Source organism: Camelus bactrianus, chromosome 12, assembly GCF_048773025.1.
Source record: "Camelus bactrianus isolate YW-2024 breed Bactrian camel chromosome 12, ASM4877302v1, whole genome shotgun sequence".
Taxonomy (NCBI): Eukaryota; Metazoa; Chordata; class Mammalia; order Artiodactyla; family Camelidae; genus Camelus; species Camelus bactrianus.
In genome coordinates, this window is record NC_133550.1 from 30,034,005 (window position 1) to 30,041,194 (window position 7,190).

The window sequence follows — 7,190 nt, forward strand, 5'->3', positions numbered from 1 at the left end:
CTTTCCCAAGGTCACGCAGCTAGTAGGTAATTTGGATATGAACCCAGGCAGTGTGACTCCAGGTGCTGGGTATAATCTTTGTCAGGCTTCTCAGCTAAGGTCAGAGTCACCTGGAGGCTTTAGAATGGAAAGTCTAAGCAATGCCTGAAGATCTAGGTTTTGGTTACTTTTTTTGTCTGTGTTGCCCTGTCCAGGTCATGTGCCCTCTCTGAGCTTCCATCTGTCTCTCCTACTTCTGAAATAGGCAAGCAAAAACAGGAGGGTGGCTGCTATGGGGAAGAGTGGTGGCAAAGATGAATCTGCAGCACATGGTCCACCCCAGTTGCATTGTCGAAGTGTGCTGTCCACCGGAGGAGTCAGTTTGTGGACAACTTTGCCACGAATTTTCCTCACAATATTTTACTTGATTCTCACAACACTACTGGTGAAACATGATCAAGAATTACCTCCATTTTAAAGGTGAGGAAGCTCAGTGATGAAAAGCCTTCCTACCTTGGAATTACACATGATTGGGGACTGAGAGAACTACAATTAGACACCAGCCACTCCTTATACTTATCTGATGTCCTTGGCACTTGCCCAGCCTGTGGAGGGATCCTCTCAGGAGTGAATTGCTAATCCTTAGGGTAGACGCACTGTGTGTTCACTAAGGCCTCTTTCAGGGCTCTGTTTCTCTAAATGGATTCTTCTGTGGCTTCTTTGCTTTTGGTCCATTTCAAAAGGTAGTATGACAGATTGTATTTTTCAGAAATGGCTGCAACAATAGCTTCCTTCAGACATGTTTTTCCACAATGTGGTCTTGATACTCCTCATTCTACCCACCCCCAACCTAGACTTTGGATAGGTTTATGACTGCTTGGACCAGTATAGAGTATGACAGAAATTCTAAGTTTAAGTCATAAATGAAATGCAGGTTTTGCCCTCTCCCTTGTTTTCCTGGAACATTCACATTTGGAGCTCTGAGCTACCATATAAAAAGTTTGACTATCCCAAGGCCACTATGCTGTGAGGAAGCCAAACCATGTGTGGGTGCTCCAGTAGACAATCCTGGTTTTTGACTCAACTCAGACATGTAAATGAAAGAGCCTTCAGATGATTCCAGTGCCCAGACTCTACCCCCAGCCTTTGATTTTTCCACCTGAGGCCCAGACACCATGGAGCAGAGCAGAGATGAGCCCTCCCCACTGTGCCCTACCCTAAAAGCCTGACCACCCCCCGAACCTGTGAGCATTGTTAAATGGTTGTTTCAAAACATTAAGGTTTGTTTTTAATCCTTCCATATTCTTTATTGTGGTAAAATATACATAATACAAAATTTACAATTTTTTAAGTGTACAGTTCAGTAGTATTAAGTACCAAACCACTGAGTTTTGAGGTCATTTTAAAATGCAGCAGTAATAACTGGAACAGGCAAAACCCTGGCTATATTTAGAATAGAGCACACGAGCTGATTTATTAGTAAAGGCTGATTTATTAACACCTGGCTGGGCTTAGTCAGATGCACACCTGGTACGTGGGAGTGGGCTTGTATTTGAGTATTTGCCTCTGATCTGTTCTCTCTGGGGGCTGCCCCCTCATGAGTCCTTGATGGTGCCTGGTGCAGAGTGGGTGCTTTATAAATATTTATTAAATGAATGAAGTAAATGATAGAAGCTGGAACAGGGCGCTGGTTACTTTGGGCCTGCTAAACTTATACTCTTTTACTGGGCTTATATTTGACATTCTGCCATTTCAGCCTGAGCTGTGAATTACCCTTAAAAATGAAAATCTAACTACAGTTGACATTATTAGTTCCTTCTAACACGAATTGAAAGAGATTGAGCTTCAGTAGTTCCATTTCTAAGCCTGATTCTTGGGAACACTGATGAGCATATTTAACCCCAAGAAGTCTCTTTGCCAGAGGCCAGAAAAAAAATGTGCTTTGTAGCATGTTGGTTATTCTTGGAGCTAAAAGTCCCTGAGGATTGGCCCAGGCTGATGCCAGGCTCCCATTACACCGTTGAGCTCAGGGCCAGGTATAATTAGGCTCATAAACATGATTTCTTATTGGCCTTAAGCACTGAAAAGGGAAGTATGTGGTCCCCCCTCCCCCATTACACAAGGCTCTGTTTCTTGCCCCTCCTACAGCTAACCCTGCAGTATTAGCTGATAAGGAGAGGAAGGAATAACAATAGCCACCAGTTCCTAAATGCCAGAGACTCCTACTACAAACAGATTTTACAGTGACAAAATTGGGTGTTTAAAAATGCAACTTTATTTTTCTAGAACTGAATTTTATTTAGATTTTCATGAGAACAGGAACCATAAGGGGTTTTTTGTTTCTTAAACCACAATAGTGTAAAAATGTAGCGTGGTGCCTGGCACAATAAATGCCAATAAATATTTGTTGAATAAAAGAAAACGATATCAAAGTTCTAAACTGAAGTCCAGAGACATCAGGCAACTTGTGCAGTGTCACATAGTAAATGGCAATATACTGTCCTGACTTTTAGCACAGAATCCTTTCCTCTATGCCGCAAATTTTCTGGTAAATTCATTCATTCATTCATCTGTCAGGACTCTTGGATGCAAGTGACAAATAACCCAAGTCTAATTGCCATAGGCAAGAAATGGAATTTAGGTGCTCTGACGACTCAAGAATGCAATGACATAAATGGCTTCAGACTCAGCTGGATCTAGGGGCTTAACCCATGTCATCAGGATTTGACCTTTCTCCCATCTTCTGTCTCCATCTTCCAATGTGTTGGCTAATTTCAGGCCTTCAGCAGCTTCCAGCTTACAGCATCCTTACTACTTACAGTCCTAGCAGAAAAGCATTGCCTTTATCCCTGCTTCTGTCATTTGTCTCCTCAGTTCTGGAATGGTCACTTGCCCATTTCTGAACCAGTCACTGTGGTCAGGAGAAGGTGATGTTTTGCTTGGCTGGGCCTGAGCCATGTGTGCAGCTCAGGACCCAGGGAAGGAGTCAGACCTTCAACGGAGCACATAGGTGAGAGTGGGGAAAGTTCTTTAGAAGAAAATGGAGGTGCTGCTCCCAGCAGTGGGCTGGCAAGAAGAACTGCAGCTCACGACACTCATCAAACCTTTTCTCTGCTATCCTTGCCCAGAGCTCTGTCTGGGAAACAGTGAGCTACAAAGATGAATATGTCCTCCCCTGCCTCCCAAGGATTTTATTCTCTAATGGAGGATTAGAGGTGTAGAGTAGAGGGAAAACTAAGTAAGATGTGCAAGCAAATGTGGTTGCAGCAGCCTGATGGGTGACTCACTCTGTTCCCTGTCCAGTTGCTGAGTGACAACTGAGGTTTCTGACCACTTAACTTCCAACAGAAGCTCCGCATCTCCCCAGTCCCCTCCTCCTTGATGCCACCACCATCTTCGCCTCTTAGAATAACTCCTTTCCCCAGGTTCAGGTAGTGGTTCTGCCTCACCTGGCTTCTGAGCAGCACTGAGAACAAATTCAGTGTTTGTCTTCTAGTGAAATTTCAATCCCATAAGCTTTCTAACTCCAGTTCTACCTGAGTTTTCTGCTCCAGTTTCTCTCTGGGTGGCCACCCAGGGGTCACAGTCCCAGACATGAGGCTGGAGCAGTGTGAGCGAGGAGACAGGTGGCAAGGTGGTGGGCAGCCAGAGGGTGACAGTCTTGCAGTTCATGGTAGGGAGGCTGGGGGCTGTGACCAGGGGGCCATGACAGACACATCTCACATATGTTTTCATGTCATTTGATCTCCTCTGTGTAGAATGTGTGATTGGGCCAGAGTGAGTGTGGGGAGAATCATTAGGAGGCTATTGTACTGGAGGCTAATCTAGGGGGAGTTGATGTGACTTGGACTAGAGGGTGGCTGACTGTGGGATGGAGAGACATGGGGAAAGATGCCATTTCCTGATGGGAGGGTCTGCAAAGAATTGGTGGCTGTATTTACTTTATCACATAGAAGACTGAGGCCCAGACAGAGGATGTGACTGATCCAAAATCACACAACATGTAAGGGTCAAAATGGGGGTCAGAGCCTGAGTCTTCCAACTTCAGTCTTATGTGGTTCCCCCCACACCCACACAGCCCCTTCTGGCAGGGAAGGCAGAAATGTGTGCCCAGGGAAGAGTGATGCTTTCACCAAAGTCCCAGATGAAAGAAATCAATCACATCCCTGTCATCTCTAGCTCCGCCTAGGTGGCATGAAGAGATTTTTGAAGAGAGGGAACTTTATTTCCATTTTCCTGAGACCAGGGATTGGGAAAAGAATCCAGTTCTTCACAAGAAGCAGAGAAAGGATTGGTGGGGCACAGGTTATGATTTCCCCCTTAAGGACGCCAGTGGAGAAAAGACTTGACTTTATAGGCACCTGAAGACGCGAGCTAGGCTCCTCCAGCCAGCCTTTGCAAATGTCTGTTGTCACATAAATCAGGCTGAACGCATGCGTTTGTCTAGTACACCAGACTGTGCCTGGCTCAGCTTAGTATTAGCAGAGCTTGGTGGAGAATACATGCAAAATAAATATTTGAGGAAGAAATGGAAGAATGACAATGCTGGACCCCTGTTAAGGATGGAGTGAGTAGAACGATGCAGTTGTCGCCTGGCTATGAGACATCACAGACGCAGAGAAGCTTTCAGATTCTAATTACAGGGTTTGTAAGTACATATTCATTGCTGTATCACCAAGCCTAGCACAGAGTAGGTGCTCAGTCAATATTTAGTGAATGAATGAGTAAGGGAGTGAATGAGTCAGCCTTCTCCGTCCGTCCCTCACTTAGGAGGGAAATTCACGCTCTTCTCTGAAAACAATTTTAGAAAGCCCTCAACGTAGAGATGTGGCTCCACCTAGTGGACACTCCAGGATTGTGCCTGGAATTTGAACTTTTTTCCCCCCTACTGAATGTAGGGGTGTGGCTCCACCTAGTGGACACTCCAGGATTGCACCTGGAACTTGAACTACCCCCCCCCCCCACTTGTTCTTGAACTGTATAGTTTCTCTACTTACTAGTGCCCACTTCACCCAGTTCAGCACAGACCACCATGTATGCAGCCTAGCCCTGCAGGTGAGCAGAGCCTATCTGCAGCTCTGAAATGGGCAATTTGAGAAAGATGCTGTTAAGGGAATGGACAGGACCAGTTGTGTGAAATGGCTTAGAGCCATGGATGTTGTGACAAGAATGCTGAACTAGGTGTCCAGAGGCCCATCACTGGTTAGCTGTGTAGCCTTGGGCAATGCACTTGTTCTCTTTGAGCTTCAGTTTTATCATCACACAGCTGTGTACCACTTGTACCCCCTCACTAATCCTCAGATCCCAACATGGCCTCACTGGCCACGGAGGGACCCCGTGTCACAGCCGAGGAAACTGGTTTTAGATTAAGTGAGGAGCCCAAGTCCTCATGGCCAATGAGGGTCAGAATCAGGATTTGAATTCAGATCCATCTGACTCCAGTGTGTGTACTGCTGGTATCACATGTGCTTTTGAAAGTCACTCCATGGTCTTCTTGAACCTGTGTCTCTCCTTTTGAGAGGCTGTGTATCAAGAGTTATGGGTATGGCCTCTGAAGCTAACCCCCTCAGTTTGAATCCTGATTTTACTCACTTACCTGCTTCTAAGAACATATCTACTTATAAAGTATGTAACCTTTGGCAAACCACTTAATTTCTCTCCATTTTGGATTTCCCATCTGTAAAATGGGATTGACAGCAGCAAAGGATATTGCTTTATGTATGTACTTAACTCAGAATACTATGCAGGACACCCAGTAAATATTTATATGTTTTCACTATAAATATATAGTTATGCATATACATATAACTATTATTTTCTGCTTTTGAACTCTTGCTGCTCCTGACATAACCTCACAGAGCTGTAAATTTAGATCTTTAATATTTTTCCAAGTAAAGTATATTTATACACAAAGACACACTGACAAGACTAAAGAGAAGAAAACTTTCACTGTGCACCTATAAGGTCATATTCCATTATGGGACAACCTTACCTATAGGGCAGTATGAAGTACTATGTGAATTTTATAGATGTTGTGAATGGTTCAAGTATACTGTGTTCCATTATTTGGGGGTGGAAGTATTAATTTCTTATATACAAATATTTAAAATAAATGGATATTTTTATAATCTTATTTTCACTTTTCTTCATTTTTATACTTGGAACTTCTGGAATGGACATGACCTGGGTTTCTTTTGACCTTCCAGAAAATCTGATCTATGCCAAGTACCAGGATTGGAAGAAGCTAAACCCCAGAAATTCCTTTGGAGACTAAAATATAAATGAGGGGGCTCAGCTCTCCAAGGAGGCCTTATGGTGACACAACTGAGGTGGTCGGCCCTGGCTCTTGGGTATGGAGCAATCTGCACTCATCACTCAAGTCTGTCATGCTGATTTTCCTGGGATCCAACGAACTACCCAGATCTCTTCCATACCGCCGCGCTGAGCAGTGAATGGAAACTCACACCTCTCTCCCTAGAACAGAGCTTCTCAACTACTGACATTCAGGGCCAGAAAATTCTGCTGTGGAAACTGTCTTGTGCATTTAGGACGTTTAACATCATCCCAGCTCTGCCACCAGATGCCAGCAGCACCGCTCCCTCAGTTATGACACCAAAAATGCCTCCAGACCTTGCCAAATGCCCCTGGGGCATCATCACAGCCCCCTTCCCTTTTGAGAACCACCGCCAAAGGGTAAATGGAGAGTCACAAGGCAGGTGGTTTGCTAAACCAAGTCCCAATTGTATGGTTATTGCCCTTGATCAGATATTTTTGGAAAAGTCCATGGTAATGGTTTGTGTATGCAGGCAGTTGGGTTGGGAGGTTGGCCTTGGATTATCTGGATGATTAATCAATTTTCCTTCTCCAAGCTGCATTGTAGGCAGGGCCTTGATCTCCTTTGGATGAAAAGAATTGCTTTTGCAAAAAAAGCAGTTTTGCAAAAAGCAAAAGATCATGTTTCATTAAGAGGTATATAGAGACATAATCTATGAAATCCTAGGAGTTTGGGGCATTCTGCAAACATCAGTTTCTTGTTATAACTTTTAGACTCTCAAAGGACATTCCTAAGGAAGACGTTTCAGATTGCAGACTCTCCTTCCCCCAATTACTGCAGTCCATATACCACTGAAACATACCCATTCAAGCTGTTCACTTTTCCTTCCCTTCAGTCCCCTTCTCTGCTCTTGACCCTTGAGTGGCCTGTCCGTCCC